Raw genomic sequence first — 21,131 nt, forward strand, 5'->3', positions numbered from 1 at the left:
CAATCTAGGAGTTACGATTGTTTTATAATCTCGGATTCAGAGTTTCTCGGATAGTTGCTTATAATTTAAAATGTATTATTCTGCAGCAATATTTTTTAAGAGTTGTAGCTTAAAAATCAGCTCTTCAACACTTTACTTTTTAACACTTAGAAGTGAATATTTGAAATACATTTTTTAATTTCTCTTGAGAATTTGCCTAAAGCTGGGATTAACCTATTAAAGACATAGGTCTTGCATTCATTTATTATCTTGAAGGCATGTTTTTCTTGTAGCCTGTAACAGTTGATTTAATTTTAAAAGTTTTTAACTTTAAAATTGACTCATGATGGCATCAAGATTAAGTTATTGAAGTAAAGAGAATCAAGAAGCAGCCTTTTCTATGATCTTTTTGGGTTATCAATCAACCCATTTTAACTTTTAATAGCAATGGGGGCCAAAACCAATACTAATACATTGGTATTAATGCTGTTGTAGACAGATATAGAAAGCTACAGGACAGGAAAATTTTAGAAAATTAATCTGGCTGTTTTCTTCTTGCAACACATGTATTCTATCATTAAAAATATTGGAGTTCTTGTCGTGGCTCAGGGGTAATGAACCTGACTAGGATCCATGAGGATGCGGGTTTGACCCCTGGCCTCGCTCCATGGCTTAAAGGTCCTGCATTTGCATGAGCTGTGGTATGGGCCGGCAGCTGCAGCTCCAGTTCAATCCCTAGCCTGGAAACTTCCACATGCCATGGTCCTAGAAAAAAGCAAAAAAAAAAAAATTCAATGTCAGTTCTTTGTAGCCCAGTGGGTTGCACAGCTGGCATTGTCATTGCAGTGGCTTGGGTTGCTGCTATGGCACATGTTCGATCCCTGGCCTAGAAACTTCCATATGTCGCAGGTGTGGCCAAAAAATTATTGTTAGAAGGGCAGTGTTCTATAGTACAAAAATACTATCCTGAATATTAGGAATCCCATGTAGGAATTACCTGTGTGGGTCTGGGAAAATCTGGACCTCCATAGTCACCTGAATTTGTCTCCTCTCTATAATGAAGGCTTGGAATTTGTTGATTTCTTTTTTTATGATTTTTACTTTTTCCATTGTAGTTGATTTACAATGCTCTGTCTATTTCTACTGTACAGCAAAGTGACCCAGTCATGCATATATATATATATATATATATATCATATATATATATTCTTTTTCTCATTATCCTCCATCTTGTCCAACCATAAGTGACTAGATATAGTTCCTTGTGCTACATATATAGCAGGACCTCATTGCTTATCCACTCCAAATGCATTAGTTTGCATCTATTAACCCCAAACTCCTAGTCCATCCCACTCCCTCCCCCTCCCCCTTGGCAAACAGAAGTCTGTTCTCCAAGTCCATGAGTTTCTTTTCTGTGGAAAGGTTCATTTGGCCATATATTAGATTCCAGATATGTGATAGCATATGGTATTTGTCTTTCTCTTTCTGACTTACTTCACTCAGTATGAGTCTCTAGTTCAATCCATGTTGCTGCAAATGGCATTATTTTGTTCTTTTTTATGGCTGAGTAGTATTCCATTGTGTATATATACCACATCTTAATCAATTCATCTATGATGGACATTTGGGTTTTTTCCATGTCTTGGCTATTGTGAATAGTGCTGCAGTAAACATATTGGTGTGCGTATGTTTTTCAAGGAAAGTTTTGTCTGGATATATGCCCAAGAGTAGGATTGTTGGGTTATATGTTGGAACTTGTTGATTTCTAAGTTTTCTATAGTTCTATCCTTTTATGTCTTTAGACTTGCAAAAAGAAGGAAAAATCCTCAAAAGTAATATCACATTTACACAAATGTTCTCCAGGAGAACAAATACAAAAAGATCTGTAGATACTAGTGGAAGTTGTTTTTCAAATTTCAGTATCTTATTCCTTCATGTCATTCATGGGAAAGGTGATAAGTTAATTTCGTGCTAAATAAAGAAAATAAAAGTAATTAGAAATATAGGGGTTGATTTCTGTGGCAGTAGAAAGTCTTCTTGCATTAAATAGAGGAAGAAAAACTGCCTCCGAAGTGCATTTTAAGAGAACTATATTCATTTTCTCAGGAAAGATTCAACATCTCTAGTAACCCCTGGGTCCCTTCAATGTAGTGCTCTAATTTATACATCAAAGTGAGAACAGGCATGTTGAAACATAAGGTCTGAAGAAACAACTCAATGTTTCTATCAAAATGTAGTTCAGCAGTTACACAGTCCATGAAGTGCTCATTAACAAGCTGAAGTAATATGCACTGAGTATACAGGTTCACCTTTGCATATTAATGAGAAATGTGTAATAACATTTATGGCTCTTGCTGTTCCACATGCAGGGAACATTGAGATCAGAGCTGGGCTATATAAATGTCAAATGGATGGATGGCCATGCATGCTGCTGTTTTAAAACAGTAGTCTCTTAACAGCCACAAATGTCCCATTTATATGCAGGTACTTGGCACCTACCTTATTTCTTGAGCCACAGATTACTTTAGCTATAGATTTCCAACCTACAACACAGATCTACCACCAACAGCTTTATGAAGCCACATGCCCTTTAGAAACAATGCAATTTTGGTTTTCCTGCCATAAAAATGTACATTATCCTAATGTTTCATAAAAAACTTTCATTTAGAGAGGGCAAACCAAGATATCGAAAATGAAAAAAATCCAGCTGACATGTAACTAAACAAGACTGTAAGTGCTGGAATTAAAATACGGTTTTCTGTTTTACTAGCAGCTTGAGATCTCTTCAGTCTAAAAACTCCAAGCCCACAAGAAGGAAAGAGGGTAGAATATAGACATTTATTCATTCCTTTCTAAGCATCCTTTGAGACCTCAAAATCAGAAAACAATGATATCAACCTCTTAGCTGCCATCTCCATTTCTGTGAAGTCTTGCCTGGCCAGCCTCCACTTCACAGCCCTCCTCCACATGTGCTTTAGAATATGAATTAAACCTATATCATTAAAAATTAATAATTCTACAGACATTTTCTTTCAAATTTATTACATTCCAAAATTTATTGAATTTTGTGTGCAAGCTAGGCATGCATAGTTTTCAGTTCAGTTCTAATGCAAAGTATTGAGAAAATCTTATAATTTATTTTTAAAATTTACGTGGTAGAACCAGACATTAGCAGCAAATTGCCTATGTGGTATTAACTTTTTGGAGTATAGTACTGGGTGTCAATATTCCACATTAACAAAGAGTACTTTTTTAGAATAGATAGGAAATCAGAAAAATGGAGGTGGGATTGTGGAAGGCCCAATACAATTCAGTAGCCTCCTAAAACAAAGTTAACTCATTAGAAGTACAGCCGATTGTTTTTACTTATTATTTCTATTATTTCCAAATAAACTTCTTTAAAGAATACATGCATTCAAGACAGGTTTAATGGGTAGCACCTTGCTTGGCAAACTGTCTGTGCTCTTAAGTATATGTCAGATAGCTAAGATTTATTTATACATTTTAAATATATACATTTCTTTGTTTATCTGTAATGGAATTTAATTTTTTACAAAATAAAACTGGAGGCTTTCCCATAGTAGTATTTTTGTCTTTTTGTACTTTTTGAGGGAAAAAAGTACTTTTGCAGTCTTGATCATCAGGTCCATCGATATGATATATCATAAAACTGCTTCAAAATACAGTGTCACAATGGAGTAAGAAGAAAAGGGGCAGGGAGAGTATACTAGGATATTTTTCTAAATATCCAAAGTTATCCATAGTATGTACTATGAAGTAAAGATAATCTATTGTAGAATGGCACCTTTTCCTAACTTTCCTTAGACGTTTGGGTAAACAACAACAACAAAAAATAAGTATAGTTAAATTGGAGTTTAAGAAGAGGTAGAATTTGGAGTTCCCATCGTGACTCAGTGGTTAATGAATCCGACTAGGATCCATGAGGTTTCAGGTTCGATCCCTGGCCTCACTCAGTGGTTTAAGGATCCAGCATTACCATGAGCTGTGGTGTGGGTCACAGATGCAGGCTCAGATCCAGCGTTGCTGTGGCTCTGGTGTAGGCCGGGGGCTACGTTTCTGATTGGGAATCTCCATATGCCGTGGGTGTAGCCCTAGAAAAGACAAAAAAAAAAAAAGAATAGGTAGAATTTCATTTCTGGTGAAGTAATTTTAGATGCTAATTGTCAAATTCATATTTTATACTTTTGGATCTCAAGCTTTATATGTTTAGTGATGCCTTTAAGAGCCATGAATGAAGGCAGACCATATGAATTTGGGGGCTAATGTCTTATTGCAGAAAATGGCTTATCCTTCATGAAGTGACAATTATAACATGACTATGATTGGTGAAAACGGAATTTATTTGAACATAGTTTTGTCTCAGGCATAAATGCTTGAGATGAAAAAATTAATAACATAGAGTTCTCCAAAGGATTCATTATGTGTAGAGTGTGCACAGTGGATTATGACACCTTTTAATCATGTAGACTTTATTTAAAAGAAAAGTATTTCAGAGGTCTAGTACACATTCAAGCATTTATTTCACTCTATTCAATTATTAATTTTTTGACCGTACTACATTGTCTTGATTGCATGAACATGTAGCCTTGGCCAATAAGCTAATTTATTTAATTTTTTTATGATAATGTTATGTGTTATAATTTTAATAACATGATATTCATTTTTAAACACATCTTCTAACTTTTTAAATTAACCTTGACACTCAAGTAATTTAGGTCTTTATAAATGTTATATCAAGTTACTAGGGTGTCTATACTCAGAATGCATATTTTCCCTAATCTGTGTATCATGTGTTACATGATGCTTCTCTTATCTCTTGCAGTTCTTTAGGAACAATTAAATAGTTGGGGCAAAAGATAATTCCTGTATTCAAACAATGATAGCATCATTTTTTTCCTTTCTTAAGTGATTTTACTTTTTCACTATTATTTGCCTTTAAATAATTAGAAATCAAATAAAGCAGAACATTGTATAATTATATAGGGGTTATATGATTAGAAGAAAGTAATACTTTTCCTAAATTTCATTATATATACTTTTAATTTTAAATATAAAGGGTAAAATCACAGTAGAATATGCCTTTATGATCCACCTTCTTCCCCCCTACAAGAAAGCAAAATTCAAAAAAAATTAAATAAAAATGCCAAATTCATAAACAAATAATTTGAAAAGGAGGTAGAAAGGCCCTTTATGACATCAATCTTCAAAGAGCAAATGAATATAAAAGAAGCAGTCACCTCTTGAAAAACAAAATCCAATTAGAATTTTAGCCACAATATTATTCCTATGCCTGAAATAAACATGAGACTATTTTGGAAACAATTTCTGAGATTATTGAATTTTGAACAGGTTGTTTTCTTGGTCTGCTTGTAACTAGTTTCAAAATGGTTTCTAAGATAAGAATTCTGTAGTTCATAATTCTGAGTGTTTCTTTTGTACTTAACATGCTTATTATATTTGTGAACCCGGCTAGAAATTACCTCTACAAAGAACAAAATAAAAAGAATCAACGGATATCACATTAAATGGTGGTATAGTGAGAATGAAGGCCAAGCGATACTCTTGAGTACTTAATGCTTACATTTAAGAAAATTATAACCTCAAAGTATCACCCTTCATTCACCCTATACTTTAACCAGTTGGACGACCTATGGTTCCTGTAATGTGAACAACTTTGTCCTGTATACTTATTTTTGGGAAAATTTATTCTCACCTGATATCTCTTTCATTTATGCCTGTCACCTTGGCATGTTGCCCTGTATAACTTTTTTCTTTAATACCACATCAACTTTATCTACCCAACATTGTCCTTTGATTTTCCCCACCTATAAGAATATTCCTTTCCTTCTGTCTTATCTGCCACAGTATATCGTTGCTGTTCCTCAGTTTATCATAATCCAGTGATTTTATATATATAAAATCTAACTGAATCACATACACACACACACATATAACTAGACTGTAAGCCTGTAAGTTCTTTGTGAGCAGGATCCATAAAATCCATCATTGTCACAGCATCTACTAAACCTGTAAATATTGTCTTTCCTCAGATATCAATGCTAGACTACTTTCTACTTTTCCCCCGTGATTTCTCTCAATGTTGTTATTCCCTAGGGCATTAAATAGCATCTATATGCTGATGACACTTCTTCATCTCTAAACATGTGTATCTAACTGCCTACTTTATATCCACACTGGTATAAGTCACAGGTATCCTAGAATTTAACTGCTATTCTACTGTGCCAAACCTGGTTACTTCTTCATCTTCCCTTTATCAATAAATAGTAGGAACATCAGCTCAATTTATCTCTATTTCCACTATCCAACCTCCATTCTATCTGAAAATCAAACCCTATTGATTCTGCCTCAAAATTGTCTTACTCATCAACTTCTTACCATCTACACTGCTTCAACATTAATCCAGCCATTGTCCACCCACCACGCATCATTGTACTGATCTCTTAAGCAGTCTCTTCAACTATAATTCTCACATCTCTTTACAATTACATTCTTTTCAGAATAGCTAGAGTGATGTTGAAAAATATAAATCAGATTATGGTGACTTTCCAGTGCATTTAGAATAAGCAACAAATCTTAACTCATCTATAATACCCTACATGATTTTACTGACTCTTGTCTGTCATTAACCTATTTCATTCCCTTTTCCTCCTTGGTATGTATATTCCAGGCACACTGGCTTCCTTTTTAAATTTTTTTTTTATTTTTATGAAAAAAGGCAAGCTTTGTCCTGCCTTAGTGCCTTTGCCCTTGCTATGCTTTCTTGCCAGGACACTTGCCATTCTTCTCACACTTCAGGTCTCAGCATCCTCAGAGAAGCTGTCCAGAGCCCTACTAGCTATTTTTTTTTCTTTTGCTTTTTAGGGCTGCATCAGCAGCATATGGAGTTTCCCAGGCTAGGGGTCCAGTTGGAGCTATAGCAGTCAGCCTACACCACAGCCACAGCAACTTAAGATCATAATAATCACAGATTTTTAATTAAACATCGACGGTAAAATACTCCCTCTTTTGATTTGAAATAAAATTTTCAGCAGAATGAAGATGCGTGTGTGTGTGTGTATGTGATTCAGTTAGATTTTAAGTGCAAAGAGGTTAAAGTGTGACATAATGTAATTTAAAGAATAATATATTAAAAATCACAGTTTAGGAGGAATATCCTTTTTTCATATTGTTTGAACTATGTAAACAAAAGTTTCACTGTTAATGATGTCAGTATTTCAAACAAAAGTAGCTAAGTTTTGTTGCCAAGTAGCAAGATTTTGATAAATATATTATCTGATTCAGTTCTAATCCAAGTCTTTTCTTTTTCATTTTAACCTTTCTTAATGGGCATATCTGATACAGAAATGTTCATAATTGTTTGAAAACTAATTCCATGTGATAAATAAAAACTTTTTCAGGATGATATGATAAAATTAGATATGTGGGCCTAATTAATTACTGCTTCTAGGAAGCATATATGTTTTATCTTATGTATTCATTGCCAAGCCAGTGTTTATTATTAAATTATATATTATAAATATTAATAAGTATCTATAATATTCCATGTAATTTATTGATATTCTCATATTTCTTCAATATAGAAGTTGATGCTGAGTGACTGACCTAAACTGCAAAAATTTTGAATCTCCCTATTACTGGATTCATTTGTTTTATTTCTTCCACTGTTGAATCAGACTGATTACCTTTATTGTATTTGATTATAATTATGCTGTAAGTTTATTTTGGTAATTGAAATATGAGTGTTAAATTCTCTGTGGAATAAGGCAGGGTTTAAATAAATAATTTAAATAATGCATCAGAAGCAGCCACATAGTTACACTTTCCTCTTTCTTTTTCCCCTTTAGTTACATACCTCCAATCCAAGTGTAAAATATTATCAGTGTAGAACTTTTAGTTTTATGTTACTGTTATTGTGATTATTGAATCAGACAAGACTCATGTAGAAGTGGGGATCTGTTTTTTTAAAAAGAATAAATAAACATTCTCTATGTGGTGTGTGATGTTTTGTAACTTCTTAAAATCTCTAGTCTTCAAAATTCTGGCACCAATGGATCCACCAAGTAAGGTGTTGCTGTTAACTATAATAAATGTGAAAGCAACTTGAGAATATTAAATGCCATAGAAATGTAAAACATTCTCCTGGGAGTCTGAGCTAACTAGTACTTACAGAAAGAGAAAATAAAGCATTGATCTGACATCTCTAAAATCATTCTCCTGGGGTTTCAGTCACTTAGCAGCACACTTGAATGAACAGGTAATGTTCTAGGAATTGTGTGTGCCTTGGGCAGGGAAAGAAGACCCAGATAACTAAAAAAATAAGGTATTTACCTGAAATCTCTCAGTATTAGTTCTTTAAGATGATTCCTGGGTCATCAGAAAATATTTTTCACAAATTAAATGAATAATCGAAAAGAACACATTATCAAAATTCATTTCACATTTGCTGATACAAGGATTTGCTATTAAAAGGACATTTTTACAGGTGATATAATCAATATTAGAAGAGTATAATCTGGAGTTCTTGTTGTGGCTCAGTGGAAGTGAACCCACCTAGTATCCATGAGGATGTGGTTTGATCCCTGACACTCTGCTCAGTGGGTTAATGTTGCGGCATTGCTGTGAGTGTGGCTCGGATCTGGCGTTGCTGTAGCTGTGCCTTAGGCTGGAAGCCTTAGCTCCTATTCAACGCTAGCCTGGGAACTTCCGTATGCCACACCTGCTGCCCTAAAAGACAATAAAATAAAATACAATTAAATTAAAAAATTTGAAAAAGAATATAATCTTCCAAACATACATACTTAAGAACCCAAGCACAATATATTATAACTATTAGAGTTGTCATTGTTGGAATTGATGTTGCATGATATATCCAGAAAATAAGTAAATTAATAAAAATAATGAAATCATTATTTTCATCCAGTTCTTATGTAGAAATAAATACCTTATATAATATATATTTCTAATTAATTCCTTACCATCATTATTTTTTGTGCCATTACTTTTTTATTACTCAATGAATTTTATTACATTTATATTTGTACAACAATCATCACAACCAAATTTTATAGCATTTCCATCCCAAACCCCCAGTGCAACCCCCACACTCCAACTTGTCTCCTTTGGAAATCATAAGTTTTTCAAAGTCTGTGAGTCAGTGTCTGTTCTGCAAAGAAGTTCATTGTGTCCTTTTTTTAGATTCCACATGTCAGTGATAGCATTTGATGTTGGTGTCTCACTATCTAACTTCACTTAGCATGATAGTTTCTAGATCCATCCATGTTGCTGCAAATGCTGTTATTACTTTCCTTTCAATGGCTGAGTAATATTCCAATGTGTATGTGTACCACATCTTCTTTATCCACTCCTCTGTTGATGGACATATAGGTTGTTTCCATGTCTTGGCTATTGCAAATAGTGCTGAATGAACATTGGAGTACATGTATCTTTTCAAGTCATAGTTTTTTCTGGATAAATGCCCAGGAGTGGGATTGCCGGATCAAATGGTAATTCTATGTTTAGTTTTCTGAGGAATCTCCATGCTGTTTTCCACAGTTATTGCACCAATTTACCTTCCCACCAACAGTGTAATAGGGTTCCCTTTTCTCCACACCCTCTCTATCATCCAAGCCATCCACCATATCCAGTTTGCTCATGAGCCCATTGGATGATGACAACGATCCCTGAGGAAAAGAGATTGATTATTCTCTACTGAAAAGGCAATCTAATCTATTTGATTTTCTAGGATTCTCCTCTGCTGTGGGCACCCATTGATTAGCCTTTACATGGGACAAAGCATAATGTTTGGGTATATGTATGTATACATTGTAAAATGATGACCACAATCAGGTTAGTTAATGTATCTTTTACCTCACATAATTATTCCTTTTTTTTTGCACGTTGAGAACACTTGAGAATTATTCTTATCAAATTTCAAGTACACATTATTAATAACTACAGTTACCATACTATATATTAGATTTCCAGAAATTACTCATAACTGAAAGTGTCTACCCTTTGACCAGCACCACCCATTTTCTCACGCACAGCACCCATTTCTCACCACCATTCAATTGTGTGTTACTGTAACTTTGACTTTTTAAATTTTTTGTTTTATTTTAAAATGTATTGAAATATATTTGACATAACAATAAATTTAAGAAGTAAAACATATTTATTTGATATATTTTATACTGTAATATAAATGTAAGTATAGTGATAGTATCTCTATCACATCATATAATTTTCACACTGTTATCCACAATGGCTATACCAATTTATTTTTCTTTTTTGGTGGTTAAAATAATTAAGATCTAGTCCCATGGCAAGCTAGATTATTATAATACACTATTGTTGTCTATATTCACTATACTGTGCATTATATCTCTAGGTATTAGCACTCATTACAAGTTTGTAATGTTAATCATCATTTTTTCTATACAATACCATCAGCCCCTGGTAACCACCATTTTATTATTTTTTATGAATTTGGATTTTAGGTTCCACAAAAAGTATTATCATGCAATGTTTGTCTTTCTGTGTGAATTATCTCACTTAGAATAATGTCCTCAATGTTCATCTATGTTTTCCCAAATGACAGGACTTTCTTTCTAGTGGCTGAGTTTGATGTTTTTAGATTCCATATAAAGCGAGCTCATTCAGTATTTCTCTTTCTGCCTTGTATACTTCACTTAGTGTCATGTCCTGCAGCTTCAAACATTTTGTCAAAAATGGCAGATACCCTTATTTTTAAGGTAGTATACCATTTTATCTTGTGTTTGTATATATTTACATATATACATATTGCACATAAATAAATATATATACATATATAAACTATATATTATATATATACATACACCATACATACACATACACATATAAATGTATATATAATCTCACATTCTCTTTATTCTTCTTAGGTTGTTTCCAATCTTGCTATTACGAATAATGATGCAGTGAACATGGAAGTGCAGCAATCTCATTGAGATACTGATTTCATTACTTTCATATATATATTCACAAGTGGGACTGCAGTATAATGTGGTAGTTCCATTTTTAATTTTTTTGAGGAAACTTCATACTGTTTTACGTAATTGCTATACCAATTTACATTTCAACCAATAGAATAAACAGAACAAAGAGCAGATATTCTTTGCACATTCCCACGCAAACTAATCTTTGGTCTTTTTGATATAAAACATCAAAATAGATTTGGGTTTATATCCCAGTATGGTTTTGATTTGCATTTCCCTGATGATTTGTGATATTAAGCATATTTTTATACACTTGCTAGCCATTTGTATGTGTTCTTTGGAAAAATGCCTATTTGAATCCCTTGCTACTTTTTAATCATGTTATTGGTGCATTTGATATTGGGTTGCATGCCTTCCTGATATATATATTGGATATTAACATATTATATATATAATACATATAGACATATACTGAATATGTATGCATATGTATATAATGTATATGTATATAAACATATAAATAATTTTATTTTCCAAATATGTTAGGGATATTAAGAATGCATATAACCCATATATATGTGCATATATATCTATAAATACACACAGATATTATTTTGCAAATTTTTTCCATTCCATTAGTTGCCTTATCATTTAGTAGGTTGTTTTCTTTGCTGTGCAGAAACTTCATAGTGTGATATATTCTCACTTGTTTATTTTTGCTTTTATTGTCTGTGCCTCTGGTGCAAAAATCAAAAAACCATTGCCAAGAAGACCAAAGAGAAGGAGCCCTACAATATTCTTTACACTATCTTCTAGAAATTTTATAGTTTAACGATATATCTTTAGGTGTTTAAGTAATTTTGAATAGATGTGTTTTTTGTGTTTGTGTTAATGGTCCAATTTCATTTTTTTGCATGTAGATATCCAGTTTTCCCTAAGCAATTTATTGAAGGGCAATGTCTTCTCCATTGTATATTTTTGGTGCCTTGTTAAAGATTAGTTGACCAAAGATGTGTGGATTTATTTCTAGGATATCTTTCCTGTTCTATTGGTCTTAGTGTCTGTTTTCATACCAGCACAATGCTGTTTATATTACTAGAGCTGTGTGATATAATTTGAAATCAGGAACTGTGATACCAACAGCTTTGTTCTTGCTAAATGTTATTTTGGTCATTTGAAGTCATTTGTGAATCCACATGAATTTTTACATTGTTTTATATTTTCTGTGAAATATGCCATTGAAATTTTAATAGCAATTGCACTGAATTTATGTTGCTTTGGATATTATGAACATTGGAAAAATATCAAATCTTCCACTTTAGGAAAAATAGATATATTTTGCATAATTGTTCTTGATCTTTGGGGACATGATTCAACTCTTCACCATTGAACATGATATCTTGTCATACATAGCCTTCATTATATTGAAGTTTACATTCTTATTATTTTTCTCTTCAGTTCTGTTAATATTTAATTTATACATTAAGTTGTTCCAGTGTTGGGTGCTTATATACTTACATTTTTTAATCTTTTTGTGAATTGACCCCTTTATCATTATAAAATGGACTTTGTTTCTATGAACAGTTTTGATTTATTGAGTATAGCTCATTTGTTCTTTTAAAAATATAAATTTTTATTGAATATCTTTTTCCATCCATTCACCTTTCAGCCTATATATGTCCTTAGGTGAGTCTTTAGTAGGCACTATATAGTTGGATCTTGGATTTGTTTTTTATTTTCTTTTGTTTTGCTTTTTTTTGCTCTTTTTAGTTTTTTTAGTGAATTTTGTTACATTTATACTTGTACAACAATCATAAAGACCAAATTTTATAGCATTTCCATCCCAAACCCCCAGTGCAACCCCCACACTCCAACTTGTCTCCTTTGGAAATCATAAGTTTTTCAAAGTCTGTGAGTCAGTGTCTGTTCTGCAAAGAAGTTCATTGTGTCCTTTTTTTAGATTCCACATGTCAGTGATAGCATTTGATGTTGGTGTCTCACTATCTAACTTCACTTAGCATGATAGTTTCTAGATCCATCCATGTTGCTGCAAATGCTGTTATTACTTTCCTTTCAATGGCTGAGTAGTATTCCAATGTGTATGTGTACCACATCTTCTTTACCCACTCCTCTGTTAATGGACATCTAGGTTGTTTCCATGTCTTGGCTATTGCAAATAGTGCTGCAATGAACATTGGAGTACATGTATCTTTTCAAGTCATAGTTTTTTCTGGATAAATGCCCAGGAGTGGGATTGCTGGATCAAATGGTAATTCTATGTTTAGTTTTCTGAGGAATCTCCATGCTGTTTTCCACAGTTATTGCACCAATTTACCTTCCCACCAACAGTGTAATAGGGTTCCCTTTGCTCGACACCCTGTCCAGCATTTATTGTTTGCAGACTTTTTGATGCTGGCAATTCTGGCTGGTGTAAGGTGGTATCAAATAGTGGTTTTGATTTGCATTTCTCTAATAATGAGTGATATTGAACATCTTTTCATGTGCTTTTTCGCCACTTGTATGTCTTCTTTAGAAAACTGCCTGTTTAGATCTTCTGCCCTTTTTTTTTTTTTTTTGTCTTTTTGCCATTTCTTGGGCCGCTCCTGCGGCATATGGAGGTTCCCAGGCTAGGGGTCGAATCGGAGCTGTAGCCACCGGCCTACGCCAGAGCCACAGATGCGGGATCCGAGCCACGTCTGCAACCTACACCACAGCTCACAGCAACGCTGGATTGTTAACCCACTGAGCAAGGGCAGGGATCGAACCCGCAACCTCATGGTTCCTAGTCGGATTCGTTAACCACTGCACCACGACGGGAACTCCTTCTGCCCATTTTTAAGTGGGGTTTTTGGTTTTTTTGGTATTGAGCTGCAGAAGGTGTTTATAAAATTTGGAGATTAATCCCTTGTCAATCGTTTCATTTGCAACTATTTTCATTTGCAACTAAAACAACTGTGGGTTGTTTTTTCGTTTTGTTGTTATTATTTTTAAAGTGTTTCCTTTGCTATGCAGAAACTTTTAGGTTTACTTAAGTCCCATTTGTTTACTTTTGTTTTTATTGTCATTACTCTAGGAAGTGGATCTGAGAAGATAACATTTGGTATATGCAGGAGACTGGCCTATGTTTTCTTATAAAAATTTTATAGTATCTGGTCTTATATTTAGGTCTTTAATCCATTTTGAGTTTATTTTTGTGTGTGATATTAGGAAGTGTTCTAATTTCATTCCTTTACATGTGGCTGTCCAGTTTTCCCAGCACCGCTAATTGAAGGGGCTGTCTTTTTTCCATTGTATGTTCTGGCCTCCTTTGTCACAGAGTAGTTAACTGTAGGTGTGTGGGTTTAATTCTGGGCTTTATATCCTGTTCCACTGATCTGTATTTCTGTCTTTGTGACAGTACCTTTTGACTGTTGCTTTTTTGTATAGTCTGAAGTCAGGGACCCTGATTCCTCAAACTCCATTTTTCTTTTTCAGGATGTTTTTGGCTATTCTGGGTCTTTTGTGCTTCCAAACAAACTATAAAATATTTTGTTTGAGTTCTGTGAAAAATGCCCTTGGTGATTTGACAGGGATTGCATTGAATCTGTAGATTGCCTTGGGTCGTCTGATCATTTTGATAATATTGACTCTTCCAATTCAAGAGCATAGTATGTCTTTCCACCTATTTCTGTCATCTTTGATTTCTTTCATCAGCATCTTAATAGTTTTTGGAGTATAGGTCTTTTGTCTCTTTAGGTAGGTTTATTCCTAAGTATTTTATTCTTTTTGATGTGATGGTAAAAGGGATCATTTCCCTAATTTCTCTTTCTAATATTTTGTTGTTAGTATATAAAAATGCAGTCAATTTCTGTGTATTAATTTTGTATCCTTTGACTTTCCCAAATTCGTAAATGAAATCTAACAGTTTTATGGTAGCATCTTTAGGATTTCCTAGGTATAGTATCATGTCATCTGCAAATAGGGATAGTTTTACTTCTTCCTTTATAATTTCGATTCTGTTTATTTCTTTTTCTTCACTGATTGATGTGTCTAGGACTTCTAAAACTATGTTGAATAGTAGTGGTGAGAGCAGACCTCCTTCTCTTGTTCCTGATCTCAGCAGGAATTCTTACAGCTTTTCACCATTGCGAATAATGTTAGCTCTGGGTTTGTCATGTATGGCCTTTATTATGTTGAGGTAGGTTCCCTCTATGCCCACTTTCTGAAGGGTTTTTGTCAGAAATGGGTGTTGGATTCTGTCAAAGGCTTTTCCCGTGTCTATTGAGAGGATCATATGGTTTTTCTCCTTCAGTTTGTTAATGTGGTGTATCATACTGGTTGATTTGCAGATGTTGAAGTATTGTTGCATCCCTGGGATAAATCCTTGATCAATCACATGATCATGCTGTACAATCTTTTTAATGTATTGTTGAATTTGGTTTGCTAGAATTTTGTTGAGGGTTTTTGCATCGATGTTCATCAGTGAAACTGGCTTGTAATTTTCTTTTTTTGTGTTATTTTTGTCTGGTTTTGGTATCAGGGTGATGGTGGCCTCATAGAATGAGTTTGGGAGTATCCCTTCCTATGCAGTTTTCTGGAAAACTTTCAGAAGGATAGGTGTTAACTCTTCTCTAAACGTTTGATAGAATTCACCTGTGAAGCCATCTGGTCCTGTACTTTTGTTTGTTTGGATGTTTTTTGATAAGAGTTTCAATTTCAGTACTTGTGATTGGTCCATTCATCTTTTCTATTTCATCTTGGTTTAGACTTGGAAGATTGTACTTTTCTAAGAATTTGTCCATTTCTTCTAGGTTGTTCATTTTATTGGAGTAATGTTGCATGTAGTAGTCTTTTATGATCCTTTGTATTTCTGTGATGTCCATTGTTACTTCTTTTTCATTTCTAATTTTATTGATTTGAGTCCTCTTTTTTTTCTTAATAGTTCTGGCTAAGGGTTTATCAATTTTGTTGATCTTTTCAAAGAACCATATTTTCGTTTCATTGATCTTTTCTATGGTTTTCTTTGTTTCTATTTCATTGATTTCTGCTCCGATCTTTATGATTTCTTTCCTTCTAACTTTAGGTCTTACCTGTTCTTCTCTCTGGAGCTGCTTTAGATGTAAAGTTAGCTTGTTTATTTGAGCTTTTTCTTGTTTCCTGAGGTGGGCTTGTGTTGCTATAAACTTTCCTATGCATCCCACAGGTTTTAGAGTATCGTATCTTTGTTGTCATTTGCTTCTAGGTATTTTTTAATTTCCTCTTTGATTTCTTCAGTGATCCATTGGTTGTTTAGTAGCATGTTTAGTCTCCACGTGTTTGTGTTTTTTGCAGTTTTTTTCTTGTTGTTGATTTCCAGTCATAGAGCGTTATGGTAGGAAAAGATGCTTGATATGATTTCAATTTTCTTAAAGTTACTGAGGCTTGATTTGTTGCCCAGGATGTGATCAATCTTAGAGAATGTTCCATGTGCACTTGAGAAGAATGTGTGGTAGACTGCTTTTGGATAGAATGACCTATAAATATCTATTAAGTCCATCTGGCTAATGCTTCCTTCAGGGCCTGCGTTTCCCTGTTGATTTTATGTCTGGATGATCTGCCCCTTGCTGTAAGTGGGGTGTTAAAGTCCCACAGTATTATTGTACTATTGTCGATTTGTCCTTTTAAGGCTGTTAGCAGTTGCCTTATATACTGAGGTGATCCTATGTTGGGTGTATGTATATTTACAATTGTTATACCTTGTTATTGAATTGATCCTGTGATCATTATGTAGTGTCCTTCCTTGTCTCTTAGACTATTCTTTATTTTAAGGTCTATTATTTCTGATATGTGTATTGCTACTCCAGCTTTCTTTTGATTCCCATTTGCATGGAATATTTTCTTCCATCCTCTCAGTTTCAATTTGTGTGTCCCTAGAAGTGAAGTGGGTCTCTTGAAGATAGCATATATATGGATCTTGTTTTTATATCCATTGAGCCAGTCTATGTCTTTTGGTTGGGGCATTTAGTCCATTTTCGTTTAAGGTAATTATTGATATGTTTGTTCTTATTGACATTTTATTAATCACCTTGAATTTGTTTTTGCTACTCTTTTTTCTTCCCTTCTCTTCTTCTCTCCTCTTGTGGTTTGATGACTATCTTTAGTGTTGTATTTGAGTTGATTTTTCTTATTTGTGTGTGTATCAATTGTAGATTTTTGGTTTGCGGTTACCCTGAAGTTTTGATATAGGAGTCTATATATACACGAGATTGTTTTAAGTTGTTGGTCTCTTAATTGCAAGTGCATCTCCAAGTGTCCTGCATTCGTACCCTCCTCTTCTCATGATTTCTGATTTTTGTAGCATATTTTTGCATGGATGATTTCCTACCTTGGCTGTATATATGCCTTTACTGGTGAGCCTTGTCATTTGTAAAATTTTTGTTTCTGATAGTGGCCTTTTCTTTTCTGCCTAGAGAAGTTCCTTTAGTATTTGTTGTAACACTGGTTTAGTGTTGTTCAATTCTCTTAGCTTTTTTATCTATAAAGCTTTTGATTTCTCCTTCAAATCTGAAGGAGATCTTTGCTGGGTAAAGTAATCTTTGTTGGGGGTTTTTTCCCTTCATCATGTTAAGTATATTATGCCACTCCATTCTGACCTGCAGAGTTTCTGCTGAAAAATCTACTGATAACCTTATTGGGGTTCCCTTGTGTGTTGTTTGTTTTCCTTAGCTGCTTTCAATATTTTCTTTTTGTCTTAATTTTGGTCAGTTTGATTAATATGTGTCTTGGGGTGTTCCTCCTTGGGTTTATTTTATATGATACTCATGCTTCCTTGATTTGAGTGAGTGGTTCCTTTCCCATATAGGGAAGTTTTCAGCTATTATCTCTTGAAATATTTTTTTTTCTCTCCCTTTTCCTCTCTCTTCTCCTTTTGACACCCTTATAATACAGATGTTGGTGCATTTAACATTGTCCCAGAGTTCTCTGAGACTCCTTATTTCTTTTCAATCTTTTTTCTCTTTTCTGTTCCACATCAGTGATTTCCAATAGTCTGTCCTCAACCTCACTTATTTGTTCTTCTGCCTCTTGTATTCTGCCATTGGTTGCTTCTAATGAATTTTTTTCTTTCAGTTATTATATTTTGCATCTCTGCTTGCTTAAGTTTTAAATCTTGTATTTCTTTGCTTAGTGTTTGCTATAAATTATCTACCTTTGCCTCCAGTTTATTTCCAATGTCTTGCATTATCTTCAGCATCATCAGTCTAAAGTCTTTTTCCTGGAGGCTGATAATCTCTGGATCATTTAGCTGTTTTTCTGGGTTTTTTTTCTTGCTCCCTTATCTGAGTTATAGTTCTCTGCATTTTCATTTTTATAGGTTTTTGGGGTGGTCCCCTTTTTGCAGAAAATAGAGTTGTAGCCTCTCTTACTTCTGATGTCTGCCCCCCTTGTGGCTGAAGTTGGTATGAGGGCTTGCTGTAAGCTTCCTGATGGGAGGGACTGGTGCCTGCCCACTGGTAGGTGGGGCTTATTCTTCTCCCAAAGGTGGTTGGGGCTTTGTCTCTGGCAGAGATTAGAGGCAGATGTGCACCTAGAGGGTCTTTAGGCAGCCTGTTTACTGGTGGGTGGAGCTCTGATCTGACCTGGATTATTGCTTGGCCTGGTGCTTCTCAGTGCTGATGGGTGTGGCCAAATTTTCCCAAAATGGCCACCTCTAGAGGAAGATACCCTGATGGATATTCTTGAGAGTTTTGCCTCCAGTGTCCTTCCCCCACAATTAGCCACAGTCACTCCCTGTTTTCCCAGGATGTCCTCCAAGAACTGCAGTAAGGTTTGACCCAGATTCCCATGGAGACTTTGCTTTGCCCTGGGACCCAGTGCATGTGAAAGTCTGTGTCTCCATTTCCCCCAGTACCATGGAGCTCCTGCACACAAGCCCCACTCTCCTTCAATGCCAGATGCTCTGGGGGCTCTTCTTCCAGTGCCAGATACCCAGGCATGGATACCTGATATAGGGTTCAGAACTCTCACTCGTAGGTGAGTCTCTGTGATACAGTTACTTTCCAGTCTGTGGGCTTCCCACCCAGGAAGTATGGGGTTGCTTATATCAAGTAATTGCCCCTCCTACCTCTTGATGTGACCTCCTCTTTGTCTTCTGAAGTAGGATTTTTTTTGAAGGTTTCCAGTCCATTTGTTTGATGGTTGTTCAGCGTTTGATTGTAATTTTGTTGTTTTTATGAGAAGGTGAGCTCCAATCCTTCTATTCTATCATCTTAATCCCATCTCTGCTCTTTAATATAATTTTGTACTGTTAGAGTATAACCATTTGATGAGTAATATGGCTCATATATATTTATAGACATTTTCAAATTTAAGTTCAGGTTTCTTAATATTATATACATCTTTCTATAAGAATATAAAATATATTTAATATATACATTTATATAATACTAGAAAAATCGGAACAAAGTTTTGAATTTTGGCGATTTATTTCTTCATTAAAATGTTATACATATTGGCAAGATTCTTCTTTGTGTTATTATTGCAAAAATAACATTAATAATTCTTTTAGTGCACAGATGCCATGTTACTGCTTGTAGAATATAATTATCTGTGGAAATATATAGAAGAAACACATGCATATGTTTATTTGGACTGTATATTGGAATGCTTTCTCTATCCTAATGTGAATAAATAGTCTTCCTTGCTTAAAAAAACTTCATTAAGACTGTAACTATATCTACTTTGTTTACCTGTAAATCTCTTGGAATAAACAGAATACCTGGTATGTGATAGTTATTCCTAAATATTTGTTGAATAAATGAATGATTATATTGTTTTCATGGAGATTGGGAGAAACAAATTATTGCTTCAAAAATATCATATGTTACATATATCAACTGAGGAGTAGTTTTGAGCTGGAGAAATTGAGGTCATTTTCAGATTTTTAGAGCTGAAATAATCATAATGTAGTGTTCAAATATCAAGTTAGAATATTTTCTAATCTTTTACAAACTTCTTAGAGAAAATCAGTTATGAGTGCAAAATACATTCCACTTCTCTGAATGGTCTCATAATATTGAAAACAACACACGTATGAATCACAGTATATACTTGAATCAATCTTACTGAATCAGTGTCTGGACAAGATGATTTTCTAATGTCTTATATCACATCATTTCAAAAGTCAATAGTTTTATTCTATTAAGTTGTGATTAATATTTATTGAATTTAAAAATATGTACAGTGTTCATTTTACCTTTCAAAGCCTTAAGGTCAGACTAAATTTTTTATGGATTCAAACGTTAAATAAAAAGACAGAACAATAAGTAAAGGTTAAGGGGGATTTACTTACATGAGACACAGCAAGAGTTAGAAACTTCTTCTTCACTCTGGGAGAAAATAACCTACTATGACATGGCATAATTATTATTTTTTAATTTCCAACTTTATTCACAGTTTGCTCTAAAGAATTAATAAGAAAAATAAACTTTTGGATTAAGAATAATTCATATCTTTTTCAATTAATAATTTAAAAATCTGACATTTCTTAACATTTAAAATTGTTGTCCAATAAGTGCATGTTTAAAAGCAAAATAACACAAATTCAATATTCCTGATTTTGGGTTTTTGAGGGCCTCTTAAAAGGAAAAGCACTTAGCTTTATTTCAATTTCATGTAAAATAATTCCTCAATTAATGACATTGTACACTGATTTATATATGTAGAGAATATAATCACATTAAGTAGGTTTTTTACTTTAAAATCATGGTAATTAACTTACAACATTGTCTAATGCCATTGTGCTGACTGGTTGTAACTTTCTCTACAAATTGTGAATGATTATATTTTGCTACTATCAAGTCCAAAAGTTTTGTTCACATTGATCTTAATAAACTTTAGAAACTTTTAAAAACTTATTTTGAAATTTTCCATGTATAACTTGTATGATAGGAAGTTATGAAGTTTCTTGTTATTTTGATAGATGTATTTTTATTAGAAGCCACACACCAAAGGATATAAGAACAATACTTGTGGTCCATTTGTATGGATGGACAGATTGTTTCAGAAAGGAACAGTATGTACATTCTGGAAATGAATTATACATTCTTCATAATAGAACTAATAGTTATGATAATGTGTTTTGGAAAAACAGCCACCCTCCCCCCAAAAAGAAACAAATAT

The sequence above is a fragment of the Phacochoerus africanus genome, chromosome X, assembly GCF_016906955.1.
Source record: "Phacochoerus africanus isolate WHEZ1 chromosome X, ROS_Pafr_v1, whole genome shotgun sequence".
In the NCBI taxonomy this organism is placed as follows: domain Eukaryota; kingdom Metazoa; phylum Chordata; class Mammalia; order Artiodactyla; family Suidae; genus Phacochoerus; species Phacochoerus africanus.